The 15189-nt window shown below is 40.9% G+C and overlaps 1 long non-coding RNA gene across 1 annotated transcript; it reads right to left on the reverse strand.

Moving 5' to 3' along the window:
• Positions 1–5127: 5127 nt before the first annotated feature.
• Positions 5128–13388, reverse strand: LOC109566730 (uncharacterized). The gene is made up of 3 exons (XR_011569715.1): positions 11884–13388; positions 10789–10891; positions 5128–7316 (listed from the first exon to the last, which is right to left on the reverse strand). It is a non-coding gene; the product is annotated as an uncharacterized lncRNA (long non-coding RNA).
• Positions 13389–15189: the final 1801 nt, after the last annotated feature.

A 15189-nucleotide genomic window follows, 5' to 3' on the forward strand; every position in this document is an offset into this window, starting at 1 on the left:
TCGTGCTTACGTAGATCACCTGCCCCGATCTATTTTCCATCTTCAGATCCCACTTGGCGTCTGGAGATGGTGTGGGATGACTATCTAGAATTAACCTGAAATTAATCTGGCTCAAACCTCTGTTCCCAAACAAGGTTTCCTTCCTGAAGGCTTCCCTAGGCTTCAAGTCCTGGAAACTCCGACGCAGAATACCCTCTTACAATGTAATGGGTTCCTCTACACAACATTTTGGTGACCTGAGTACAAATATCCTTAATGGAGAAAATTTTCAGGGGCCTGTGTCTCTGATGTTTATACAAATGGTGTTTTCATTATAACACTTATGAAGGGCATTGCAAACCACTCCAGTATTCTTGCCTGGAGAATCCTGTGGACAGAGGAGCCTGAAGGGCCAGAGTCCACACAGTCGAAAAGAGTCAGACACAACTGAAGCAACTGAGCACTTTGTACTTGGAGATTTATTATGGTAGGATTAATAATCAAGATGATGATTGAACCCCTCACTGCCTATAAACTATTTTCTTGGTAGTCACTTTACATGTGAAATTTTCTTTTACTGAAAACTTTGACCAATATTCTGAGAAGTGTTAGTGTTCTAGTTTTTTCCCATTGGGAAGGAGTGGGGAGTTGAAAAGAATGTTGCAGAGACAAAAATTTTCTGTCTCTGTGTGAGGCAGGCACTCTTTCACATGTATATCTAATTGAATTATTGAAACCTTTGAGAGTGAATATTGCCTCTACTTTCCAGATGAAGCAATAGGCTTGGAGGAGTTAAATAATTTGGGTAGACACAGATGACTAGGAAATAAATAAGGTGGGATTCAAAGCCCATCAGTTTGACTCCTAAGCCTGTATTTGCTCCACCAGATCATGCTGCTTCAAATTCTGAAGTTCTGACTCTTGCAATTAAGGCTACAATCCTCTAAAATGTGCTCTCAGTTCGAAAGGCAGGTGTGCACTTTATTTTTGTATGTTTCATTAATCTCTGAATTAGCCATAAGCAGCCATAACTCATGTGTTTAGACAATAAAATAAAATGAGTTGTTATAAGGTAAAATATTCAGAAATATTATTAAAAGTAGTGCGTGCGTGCATGCGTGCTCAGTCATCTCCAGCTCTTTGCGATGCTGTGGACTGTAGTTCACCAGGCTCCTCTGTCCATGGGATCCTCCAGGCAAGAATACTGGAGCGGGTAGCCATGCCCTCCTCCAGGGGATCTTCCCAGCCCAGGGCATGGAACCCACGTCTCCTGTGTCTCTAGCATTGCAGGCCAATTCTGTACTGCTGAACCACCGGGGAAGCCCTATTTAAAGTAGTACATATACTGAACATATAATGAACATTCAGGCCATTCAAGGTAGTCACATCTTCAGTGAAAAGCCAGACTCTTATACAGCTGTGAATCAGCCTTTACTGTAGAGGCAGAATTGCCCTAGTCTTTCCTGGCAAGAAAAGTCATTTGCTGGGGCACTGCCCAGTGTACTTTGCTCCCGTTGTAGCTACTCAAGTGTACTCAGTGGTATGAAGCAAGCAAAACCGGTTAGCTCCTGAGACAGACTTTCCTGTCTTGGGAGATGAATGCCATCCATGAGCTCACAGACCTTATTCCTTCTTATATCTGGGATTCTATTATCCTTTCATTATTACTTTCAAAGAAATTGGCCTTTCTTTTGGAAAAGCACACTGTTAGGAGAGATTTTGACAGTCTTTCGCAGCTATCACTTTACATAACCATCACAAATAAAGTCTACAAAAGGTTTCCCAATAGTTAGTTAGAAGGTCGTTTATCTAAATCAAAAGCAATAACAGAGAATGACTACTTGAAAAAAATTACAAAAACAAGTCTGTCTGTTTCAGCGACACATGCCAGGAGCTCAAGAAGTGATAGGATGATAATGTAAAGCATGTGTTTCTGAGTTGAGGTCAACATCGTGCTCAGGATTTTCTTTAATGGTTTTCATGCCAGCCAGACATCTCCTGTGAGTCAACTTTACTCCTTGTACTGGGTCATACAAAATGGTTTCTCTCTTAAAAACTCATTTATCAGTGTATTAAGCCATACTTTTTTTTTCTTGGAGTAATCCAAGCCCCATTGGTGATCTTTTAAAAATCAAAAACACTACAAAAAAAAAAAAAAAAAAAAAAAAACCTCAGACTTCTAAAAACTAAAAATGTTTCTGGAGCCTTCATCTATTCATTATTATAATTTTGAGTGATAGTAACTGACATTTATGTGGTGTTTACTATTGCCAGGCAATGTTCTAAGTACTTTTAATAAACTAAATTAATCCTTGTAATAACCCCATGAGGTCAAACTGTCCTCCAACTTTAAAGATGAGAAAACTGAGGCAAAGAAAAGATAAGAAATGTGCCCAGAGTCACATAGTCAATAAAGGAAGTTAGATTCAAATGCAGGCAAATCTGGTCTGTGTTCTTAACCACTATGCAAACAGCCTCCCTAGGGTGTCACATTTAAGAGTCAATACCCTGTTTTCATTTACTTCCTTCTCTTCCTTACCTCAGAAGTTGATGTTTAAATGAACCTGGCATTAGTTGCACTCGTCCCATCTGGGTTTGCTGAATTATAAGGTGTATTACCTATATCCAACAACCAAAAACAAGACAAATAACACGGAGAAACTTTCACTTGCAACACACGGACACTAGTCATCTTGCAGCTTTGCTGTCAGCAGCACCACTGAATATTTTCCAGCAGTGTCCTTCATAGGATGTCTCTAAATGGCCCAAAGAAAAGGACATTTAGTACTTTAAATTTCTAAGACACTTAAGCCAGGATGCAGATGGGAAATATAAGAGATCTGACATAGGAAGGGAAAATAAAATGGGGTAAAATAAAGGTATTTCATTTTGAGCACGCAACTAATTGAAAAACTAATTGAAAAATAATTTAAATTAGGTAAAAAAAATGTCCAACCAGGCCATTCCTTAAAAACTTATTATTTTGAAATAATTTCAGACTTATAAAAAAGAAAAAAAAAAAAGTATTTCATAAAAGTACAGGAAAATATGAATACTAGGGGATAAAGCAGAACAATTTTTTAATATTAAAAAGGAAGGAAAAAAAAAACAACAATAGCATGTGCTATATAAATAAGATGCCAGGGAATAAAAAAAATGTGATTTACCAAAATCTTTCAACCTGGATTCCCTGGTGGCTCAAATGGTAAAGAACCTGCCTGCGATGCAGGAGACCAGGGTTCAATCCCTGGATTGGGAAGATCCCCTGGAGAAGCGAATGGCAACTCACTCCGGTATTCTTGCCTGGAGAATCCCATGGATAGAGGAGCCTGGCAGGCTACAGTCCATGGGGTCACTATGAGTTAGAAATGACTGAGCAATTAACACTTTTACTTTTTTTTCAACCTAGAAGATGTGTACCTTAATCCCCTTCTCTTCTGTGGAAGATAAAGCAGGTTGTCTTGAGCATGAAGTGCCTATTTAAGTCTGCCTTTTTTAAACAACTGAATTGTTGTTTATTCATTATTAATTTGTAAGAGTTTTTAAATATATTCTGGATAAAAGTCTTCTGTCAGATATAAGATATTATGAGTATCTTGAAAGCAAGCAGGACCCTTGTGGGGCCCTCCTGCGCACAAAAGCCTTTCTATGTCCCCTGTTTTCTTATTTGCAGGAAAAGGGCTTCTGTCTCCTAGACCTTCCTGAATACCAAAGAGCAGATTCAAACAGTTGCTAATCAGGGAAGTAAGGGGATGTAGAAACAAAGGAGGAACAATTGGAAAATTATAGTGCAAGACCCTGGTGCCTCCTCAAGAGGTATAGGTAACAATATCTTTGAGTTCTACCCGAACCAAAATCCCCACCCAGTGGAGGTTGGCAACTTCAGGGAGAGTACCAGATTACTAGAGCACCACCCTGTTACCTCATCACCAACCAATCAGAAGAAAGTCTCATACCCAGCAGCCCTCACCCCAAGTTTTGCCCATGTAAGCTTCTCCCCCCAAACCAGGGGAGTCTGGGGGGTTATAAGCACGAGCCACGTGTTTTTCTTGCATGGCCCTGCAATAAAACTTTCTCTGCTCCAAACTCTAACATTTTGGGTTTGTTTGGCCTCGCTGTGCACTGGGCACACCACTTGTGAACTTGCATCAGTAACATCTTCCAGTCTGCGGCTTTTTTTCTTTTTTCGTTTTTTAGTGGTGTCTTTTGATGAAGTTCTTAATTATAATTAGATCCAATTTATCAATTTTTTCCTTTTCGGTGAGTGTCTTTTGTATCTGTTCAAGAAATCTCTCAGCATTGACGGCCACATTCATTGATTTATGGACTCTTTCACTGGGATTTTTGGCTAATAAGCTTTGTTGATAAACACTGGAATGAATTACTTGAAGGAGCCAGTGTTACATTTTAGGTTAGCTATAAATTCTGCTTTGATTGCTGATCAAAGTAGCTTAGTATGTTATATGCTGCATACACAATAACATTGCAAAAGGATATACTTTTTCTATGAAATGATTTTTAAGGGTTCCACCATTTGATAATCCCTATATATCTATTGTTAATAATTTTTAAATGACATTTCTTTTTCTATATATAGTCAGTAAAACTTCATAATCACATAGGTTACTTTCATATGCTTATAATATAGTGAAGTAAAGTGAAGTGTTAGTCAGTCTGTCGTGTCTAACTCTTTGGGACTCCATGGACTGTAGCTTCCCAGGCCCCTCTGTTCATGGGATTCTCCAGGCAAGAATACTGGAGTGGGTTGCTGTTTCTTTCTTCACGGATCTTCCCAACCCAGGGATCAAACCCAGGTCTCCTGCATTGAAGGAAGATGCTTTACCATCTGAGCTACTAGAGAAGCCCCTTATAATAATATATTAATATATTATATAATATAGTCAATATATTATTATGTAATATATGTATATTATGTAATATATGTAATAATTGTATTTATTATATAATTACATATATAATTGTATTATATATGTAATATATGTAATAATTATGTGATAGATGTATATTGTGTACATATATACATATTTTATGTGTATATTATTATACATACATTATGTAATTATGTACATATTATTATGTAATAATAATATATTGCCATAATATATTGACTATATTGCTTATAATATATTTACTATAATTCATCACAAAGGTGATTTTTGACATCTCTTACTACCTTAATGGTTTATATCAAAACTGTATCATTGCTTAATGAAATAAGCAATGATAAAGAAATAAATTCTTCTCCAACATTATGTGGCTCAAACAATCACATTTTGTGATTGTGCCATTCTATAAAGGACAACAAGACTTTTGTCCTTTTAATTAGAAGATTTATTCTAATTCCAATCAGAGTATGATGGCTTTATAACAACATTCCTTTAAATATTAGAAATATTATATAATTTGCTAACTTTATCAATATTTCCTGTAAAATGTACGTGATGGTTTTTTTGCTTCACTAGAAAGGCATATTGGCACAATGGGTATTTTATTTGTGAGCAAAGTTAGGAACACAACTTCAAATAATCAACTGAATATTACCATATCTTTTATATATTAGCCATTTTGAAATAATAGCCAACTAAGATTTTTCATATATGAATATATTTACTATACATATGCATATATGATGTTCATCTAAGAAATTCACATGAAAATAAAAAATGTAAACTATTCTGGTTAATGCAATTGGATGTGAGTTAATACTAATCACCAAGACACCAATGTTTCTCATCTGTTTTTAAGCCTCATAACATCACTGTAAAAATTATGATCTGCATTTATAAGATCTGGAAATGGAGGTTCAGAAAGATTAAGTAACTTAAGCAAAAGCATAACTAGTAAGTGCTAGAACCAGATATTAGGACTATTTGCTTCTAAAGCAGGTGTTCTTCCAGTGTTATCTTTCAGCATTTGAGGGTATATAGAGATTATATTCGGAGAAGGCAATGGCACCCCACTCCAGCACTCATGCCTGGAAAATCCCATGGACGGAGAAGCCTGGTAGGCTGCAGTCCATGGGGTCACGTAGAGTCAGACACGACTGAGCAACTTCACTTTCACTTTTCCCTTTCATGCATTGGAGAAGGAAATGGCAACCCACTCTAGTGTTCTTGCCTGGAGAATCCCAGGGACGGGAAGCCTGGTGGGCTGCCGTCTATGGGGTCGCACAGAGTCGGACACGACTGCCATGACTTAGCAGCAGCAGCAGCAGCAGAGATTATATTGGGCTTCCCAGGTGGCACTAGTGGTAAAGAACCCACCTGCCAATGCAGGAGATATAAAGAAACACGGGTTTGATCCCTGAGTCAGGAAGATCCTCTGGAGAAGGAAATGGCAGCCCACTCCAGTATTCTTGCCTGGGAAATCTCATGGACAGAGGAGCCTGGTGGGCTACAGTCCTTAGGGTTGCACAGAGTTGGACACAACTATAGTGACTTAGCATGCATGCAAACCGCATGCAGGACTTCCCTGGTGGTCCAGTGGTTAAGAATCTGTCTGTGAACGTGAGGGACATAGTTCAATCCCTGGTCTGAGAAGATTCCACATGCCAAGGGGCAAGTAAACAGTGCACCACAACTACTAAGCCCAAGCCCTAGAGCCCAAGCCCTGCAACAAGGGAAGCCACTGCAGTGAGAAGCCCAAGCACCTCAACTAGAGAGCACTTTCAACAACTAGAGAAAAGCCTGTGCACAGCAATGAAGATCCAGCACAACCAAAAATACATAAATGAATGAATAAAAATTTTAAAAGTGAAGAAGACCTAAAGAGCCTCTTGATGAAAGTGAAAGAGGAGAGTGAAAAAGTTGGCTTAAAACTTAACATTCAGAAAACTAAGATCATGGCATCTGGTCCCATCACTTCATGGCAAATACATAGGGAAACAGTGGAAACAATGACAGACTTTATTTTTTGGGCTCCAAAATCACTGCAGATGGTGACTGCAGCCATGAAATGAAAAGACGCTTGCTCCTTGGAAGGAAAGTTATGACCAACCTAGACAGCATATTGAAAAGCAGAGACATTACTTTGCTAACAAAGGTCCATCTAGTCCAAGTTATGGTTTTTCCAGTAGTCATGTGAGAGTTGGACTATGAAGAAAGCTGAGCACTGAAGAATTGATGCTTTTGAACTGTGGTGTTGGAGATGACTCTTGAGAGTCTCTTGGACTGCAAGGAGATCCAACCAGTCCATGCTAAAGGAATTCAGTCCTGAATATTCATTGGAAGGACTGATGCTGAAGCTGAAATTCCAATACTTTGGCCACCTGACGCGAAGAACTGACTGAACTGAAAAGACCCTGATGCTGGGAAAAACTGGAGGCAGAAGAGGACGACAGAGGATTAGATGGCTGGATGGCATCACCGACTCAATGGACATGAGTTTGAGTAAACTCCGGGAGTTGGTGATGGACAGGGAGGCCTGTGTGCTGTAGTCCCTGGGGTAGAAGTCAGACATGACTCAGTGACTGAACTGAACTGAAAAAACCCATGTATAGTAAAATATTAATGGTAGAATCCAGGTGGTAATTACACAGTATTCACTATAAAATTCTCTCAACTTTGCTGTAAATTTGTGAATTTTCATAATAAAATGTTTTGGGGAAAAAAATCTATAAATTTCATGCCATCCTAGTTCAGCAGGAAACACAAAAGAAGCCACTGTAATGATTAGACCTGTATTCTGATTTCCGGGCTCGATAGCCTTTTAGACGGAATCTAATTTCCTGGATTCTGATCTCTCAGGGTTTTTATTACTTAAAATTAGTTACCTGTATTTTGATTTTCTGGTTTATCTATTTGTTTATTCGTTTTCAAATGCTTATCTTCACCTTCTGTGAACCCGGCCCTGTTAGGTAGAGGATACAGTTTTGTCCCTGTTTCCCTGAATCCTCCATCCATGGCTTATTTTCAGTAAACAGTATCTTCGATCTCTTAATTCTATCAGAAATGCTAGTTCCTTCATCTCTGGCTGAGGCTAAAACTGACAGGACCACATTATCCATTGAGTGCTACAAGACTCCACTCCTAGAGCCTAGGAGTTTCTGTTTTTGTTTTTGGTGGGGGGAGGGGGGAGGGCCGGGTGATGGTGGTGGTGGTGTCGGATCTCCAATTTACAAAAAAGAAACTGCAAAATCTTCCACATTCCCTAGAATGCAGAAACAATTCCTAGTCCCCTTGATTCTCCCTTTTTCAGCTTTAGATCCCAAAGGACTAACAGCCAGCATTTCTGGTCCCAGTGGCAAATCCAGCTCTAAAGCAGATGCTGTAGGGGAGTAAGATACTCCAACAGAGAGGTGGACCCTTAAACTGTCATCATCTTATGCCACTGGATTCCTTGTGCATCGGGCTACCTTCTACTTCCCATGTAGGCCGTGGAGAGAATGCACTATTTGAGTTTTTCTGATGCTTGTGACAGTGATTTCTCAATCAAACCGGACAAGCAACCAACTCTTGATGAAGAGCTGTTGCATCACACGTCTGGAACACAGGGAGAAAATACACCAATCATGCCGCCACCACCATCATCACCATCATTTTGGTTGCTTGTGGCCATGAATTTCTCAGTGTAAATTTAAATCAGTAATGCTTGCATGTGCACTAAGTCACTTTAGTCATGTCTTACTCTTTGCAACCCTATGGACTCTAGCCCCTCAGGCTTCTCTGTCCGTGGGATTCTCCCGGCAAGAATACTGGAGTGGGTTGCCCTGCCCTTCTCCAGGGATATTTCCGACCCAGGAATTGAACTCGAATCTCTCATGTCTCCTGCATTGGCAGGCAGGTTCTTCACCACTAGCACCACCTGGGAACCCCCTAAATCATCCCCTAAACCAGTGACTAAAAACAGGGGATGGGGAATATTCTTACACTCTTTGTCCTTCAGAGCCTTAGTTTTGAACTGTTTTAGCTGATTTAGCCCTCATAAAGCCTTGTTCTTTTTCTCAACTTCCAGTTCTAATCACTACTGTTCTCTTACTGATGACTACTTGTCCTCTGACCTCATGCAAGGCCCATATCAGCTGAGATCTTAGCTTCTGTTTCTCCACTTTTAGCTGTGTTATTTCTGGGTCCCTTGAGAAAGGTCCAGCCAACCTAGGCCCCTGGATCACAAGGATGCTCCTGCAGCCTGTACGTACTGCACACCCGGAGCTGGGGCCTACCTGGGCAGCTTTTTGCACATAAAATCCCAGGATTATAAAGATTTCCACTTAGTACATATCAACAAATAAAGAATATTGGTTTTAAGGACTTTATTGTGACAAGGTAAACAATAGAACCATGACTTATAAACCAATATCTAGTGAAAACTAAGAGTATTATGAAATATTTTATTTTTATTGGATGGTAATTACACCTGGATAGTTTACAAAATTATCATAACATTCTTAATTTTATGCTTCCTCTAGGAAATCCTTCCCTATTTTAAATAAAGAGTATTCTATCTATTGAATGCATTGGTACTTCTATCCTGTTATACAATTACAACACTGTAAATAAACAGAAAGAGCTATGTGGTTTGACTACTTCAGTCAGAGAGAATTAGCTCCCTAAGAAGAACAGTGTTATTATCCTTTTCTCTTTAGAATCAAAAGGAGTCTGATGATAGCTCTTTGAAAGGACGACGCTGAGAAGACTAAATCTTCTCAAGTCTTCACGTCCCTGTTGAGCTGTCTTACTCTGGATGACTGTGAACAGACTGGGATGTATGTCTCTGCTAGGGACCCCAAAGAGCTCACTGCATAGGACCTACTCCAGCTTGGCTTTATATTTTCTGCATTTTTCTTCTGTTTTTGTTCAGAAAAGCTATGGGGTTAAAAACAATGTGTGTGTGTGTGTGTGTGTGTGTGTGTGTGTGATAGAGAGAGAGAAACCATTTCAGTTACCATGTGTTTTAGTATTTAATAGTATTCAAATATAGTCATCTAACATTATGATCACTCTAATTGGCATATATTTTTTGTATATACTTGTGGTTGTTCAGTCACCCAGTCATGTCCGACTCTTTGCAACCCCATGGACTGCAGCGTGCCAGGCTTCCCTGTTCCTCACCATCTCCCGGAGTTTGCCCAAGTTAGTGTTCATTGCATTGGTGATATATATAGTTCTATACAGCCTAACAGCGTGCAGTTGGAGACTATTTAGCATGTCTGATGTGAAAGGCACTGGGCAATCTTAAATCTCCTGTTCAACAAAGCAGGTTATAAATCAACCAACTAACAAACTATGTGCCATGTGTTCAGTTGAGCCTGACTCTCTGTGACTCCATTGACTGTAGCCCACCAGGTTCCTCTGTCCGTGGGATTACTCAGGCAAGGAACACAGGAGTGGGATGCCATTTCCTCCGCCAGGGGATCTTCTTATCTAACTCGTGTCTCCTATGTCTCCTGCACTGTAGAAGATTCTTTACCATCCGCCTACAATTGGGGGAGCCATCGGGGAAGCCCCAGAAACTATATAGAGATACAGTATGTACAATACAGTGAGGACTATTCAAGTCCTAACTTTGCTAGATATTCCAGGTAAAGGTCAAACTGGTACTTTAATAATTCATAAAGAATTATTATATAAAGGATTATTATTAAAATAACAACTAGAACTCATTTATAACTGTATAAAGGAGACTGTTTCTGATAAATATCTATTATTCATGATTTATTACATAAATAGCATTATTATTGTTTAATAGGTAATATGTTAATTGTTCTTCAGGATTAACTATTTTATGTTAACACTATATGAGAAAATGCTATCTTAACCTCTCTATGGGATGTGTGAAATCCTAACATACCTGTGGAAATTCAGCATTTTCATTTATCACCAGGCATAAGACATGGCTCCACCACCTCCTCCTCTCCAGCCTCATCTTCATTCCCACTGTCACCTCCTATGAACTAGGACAGAGGACAGAGATATAAATATGACATAATTGGTCAGCTTTTACTACCACACACCACCTGACCCAGGTCCTGAGAGTGACATTTGTATATTTGTCATACACACCTTCTGGAGAAGGCAATGGCACCCCACTCCAGTACTCTTGCCTGGAAAATCCCATGGACGGAGGAGCCTGGTAGGCTGCAGTCCATGGGGTCGCGAAGAGTCGGACACGACTGAGCGACTTCACTTTCACTTTTCCCTTTCATGCATTGGAGAAGGAAATGGCAGCCCACTCCATTTTTCTTGCCTGGAGAATCCCAGGGACGGGGAAGCCTGGTGGGCCGCCGTCTATGGGGTCGCACAGAGTTGGACATGACTGAAGTGACTTAGCGGCATACACACCTTCTCTCAGTTTAAGTACATAACAAAGCTTAATGCTCTCTGTTCAAATTTGCTACAGGTACATTCTTAACATTTCAGGCATGCATAAAAATAGAGGTGTTGTGTTTGGTTTTTTTCTGATTAAATCAAATAGGGAGGTGGCTGTTGTTTTTGGCCACAGTTCTCACATTTGCTGAGAAATAGGCGAGGATTTTTAGGGGTGGGGGAATCCTGTGTAAGGGCTTCCTGTGAAGCCATTAGCTGAAAACCTTCGGTTTAAACCACAATGTCCAGAGCTGGCCTCTAGCTGCTGTCTTAGGGCTGCCTGGCCTCCTGCCTGTCCCCACCCCTTGCACCTCTGCTCCACCATTAACAGCTGTTTGTTGGTGGGGGAGAGACTTTCACTTCTACATTATACTCTTCTGCACTGTCTGCATTTTCACGTATTTACTCTATGTGTATGAGAACACTGAAGTTCTTCTTTTCTTGCCTGCTGTTTTACAAAGCCACGCATTACTTACATTAAATTATAAATGTGAGATGTTCACCCTGATGCACCCTGCCCGTGGCTACCCACACTCACACCTTCTCTCTGCTTCCCACCTCATTCTCTCTCCCTTCTCACCTTTTTCTTCTTCTCTGCTCTCATGAGTTTCCAGTGTTGCCTTTCTTCGTTTGCACAGATTTTTTTTCTCCACTGTACCCTTTGTGGGAACTGTCTTAGACACTCCTCACAGGTCCTCATTTGTAATTACATTCTCCTTTGGTTGCCATGATGGCTGACCTATAGGCCATAGCTTGGAAACACTTGTCCAGAGTGACTCCTGCATGGAGTGGCATATTTCTCGACTTCTTTTACTTTTTATCCTCATATGATTTGAGAACAATTATTAAAAACGTGTTCTTCCTCTTCCTTCAAGTCCTTTTCCCTCTTGGCTAGTATAGCAGGTTTTGTTACCGGCAGAACTTTCTCTCAAGTGAAAGGCGACAGAGAGTTAACTAAAAGACACAGTGAGCTCCTGGGTGTGTCCAGAGTCTGATTTGGTTTTAGAAGAGGAACAGAAAGAATTTTTGTGTTTTAGAAATTGAGGAGGCCTCTTGGCCTAGTTTGAAAAACACAAACAGATAAAATTCTGTTTTTAAAAAATCCAACAAAGTCTAGTTGGGAAGCTAAGCTAGCATCTTGTTATTAATGCATCAGAAGTCTTGGTCACATATTTTTAATGCACTTGTTACTTATTAATTTAATATCCGAATGCATAGATCTCCTCCTGGCCCCTGTTAACCTTAATCGTGAGTTTTCTGTGCAGTCCCTCTGGCGCCCACCCTAGAGAGCTCGCTATGGGACAGCTTCCAGGTAACCTGGGGCTTCAGCGAAGCACCGACCGATTGGCCTGGTCGCTCCTGTGCAGGCCGTGGTTTCTGCGCACACAGAAAATGATGGGGTGAGTCATAGTCCTCCTTTCCAACAAAAGGGCATTGTACTATGCTGTTTGGTTCAGGCTCTGGCGTGCCACTTGTGGTTGCGATCGTATGGGGCAGGAGGCTGGCTGCAGCTGCATTCTAATGGGCTGCTTCGGGTGTGCCCCGATAGACCGTGAGATACTTTAAGGCTGCGAGGCTTTGATTTACCTTAGATGCTCAGCGCTAAGTGCACTTGTGCTTAGCTCCGGGCAGCGCTAAGCCAGTTTGGCTTGGTTGGAAAGCTGCAAAAGAGGGGAAGGGCTAAAGTTTGCGCTGTGCTGGGGGAAGCGGGAGAGGCCGCCTGATGAGGCCGGCTTGCCGGCCCAGTGCCGGCAGGGGGCGCAGTTGCACCAGTAGCTAGAACGCCCCACTTGTTTACTCGAGCGTTACCTTTTTGGTGAATCCGGAGGCGTGAGACCCTAGAAATTTAAACTTAAACCTGCACATAAGTATTAGAATATGAACTATTGAGCAGAACAAACTCGCATTATATTTAGTCCAAAAGGCACAAGAATAGTCCGGAGTTCAGTTCAGTTCAGTCGCTCAGTCGTGTCCGACTCTTTGCAACCCCATGAATTGCAGCACATCAGGCCTCCCTGTCCATCACCAACTCCCAGAGTTCACTCAAACTCACGTCCATCAAGTCGGTGATGCCATCCAGGCGTCTCATCCTCTGTCGTCCCCTTCTCCTCCTGCCCCCAATCCCTCCCAGCATCAGAATCTTTTCAGTGAGTCAACTCTTCACATGAGGTGGCCAAAGTACTGGAGTTTCAGCTTTAGCATCATTCCTTCCAAAGAAATCCCAGGGCTGATCTCCTTCAGAATGGACTGGTTGGATCTCCTTGCAGTCCAAGGGACTCTCAAGAGTCTTCTCCAACACCACAGTTCAAAAGCATCAATTCTTCAGCGCTCAGCCTTCTTCACAGTCCAACTCTCACATCCATACATGACCACTGGAAAAACCATAGCCTTGACTAGATGGACCTTGGTTGGCAAAGTAATGTCTCTGCTTTGTAATATGCTATCTGGGTTGGTCATAACTTTCCTTCCAAGGAGAAAGCATCTTTTAATTTCATGGCTGCAATCACCATCCGCAGTGATTTTAGAGCCCCCCCAAATAAAGTCTGACACTGTTTCCACTGTTTCTCCATCTATTTGCCATGAAGTGATGGGACCAGATGCCATGATCTTCGTTTTCTGAATGTTGAGCTTTAAGCCAACTTTTTCACTCTCCTCTTTCACTTTCATCAAGAGGCTTTTTAGTTCCTCTTCACTTTCTGCCATAAGGGTGGTGTCATCTGGAAGTGTGTCCAGAGTTAGCTTACCGAAATACTGAGTCAGGACACCTCCCAGAGTCAGATCTAAAGAGGAAAATTACCTGGTCAGCCTTCTAGGAAATTTGAATAATTTTGCATTTGGACGCTTCTTACACTCACTTGACGAACTAGTTCTTCTGATTTAGCCACCTCGTTTGTCAGAGGAGAAGCCAACGTTTACGAATCCAGTCCCCTAGTCTCCTCAAGAGGATGTAGCTACAGAAAAATTATATAGAAGTTTTCTGGGTTTTAGCCATGCTTTGAAAACACCCCAAAAGAGGGCCATTTGGAAAACTGCACTTACAATCCTGCTCTCTCTCATACACACACACACACACACACACACACACACATATGTACCTATATAAAATATAACATTTATACACAAAAATATATTCATATAGTATATATTTAATGGGGCTTCCCAGGTGTCTCAGTGGTAAAGAATCTGCCTGCCAATGCAGATGTGCGTTCGATCCCTGGGTCAGGAAGATCCCCTGGAGTAGGAAATGGCAACCCATTCCATTGGAAACTTCCATGAACAGAGTAGCCTGGTGGGTTACAGTCCATGGGGTTGCAAAGAGTCGGACACGACTGAGCTACTGAGCACACAGTATATATTTTATATATGATAAATATATATTAAAAACCTATCCATCTCTGCCTGCAATGCAGGAGACCTGGGTTCAGTCCCCTGGAGGAGGACAGGGTAACCCACTCCAGTGTTCTTTCTTGGGACATCCCCTGGACAGAGGAGCCTAGCAGGCTACAGTTCACGGGGTCACAAAGAGTCAGACGTGACTGAGTGACTAAGCACAGCACAGCACAGCACATCTACCTATCTATCTATTTTTCAGGCCCTTAATAGAGGCAGCATAGCCTAGTGACCTCAGCATACAGGGTCACTGGGTTTGAATTCTTGGTTCTGTCACTTATTAGCTGTATGACCTTGTGCAAGTTACTTAACCTCTTTGTGACTTAATTTTCTCACCTATAAATGAGGTTAATAATAGTAAATGTTTCATTAGTTTAAGGATTAAATAGGTTAATTTTGTAAAGCTCTTAGGATCATACTTGGTACATAAAAAAGTACTATAATAATTGTTAAATAAAATTCATAAAATTTTGAAAACACTATCTTAATCATGAAT

The sequence above is a fragment of the Bos indicus genome, chromosome 12 (genome assembly GCF_029378745.1).
Source record: "Bos indicus isolate NIAB-ARS_2022 breed Sahiwal x Tharparkar chromosome 12, NIAB-ARS_B.indTharparkar_mat_pri_1.0, whole genome shotgun sequence".
Lineage (NCBI taxonomy): Eukaryota > Metazoa > Chordata > Mammalia > Artiodactyla > Bovidae > Bos > Bos indicus.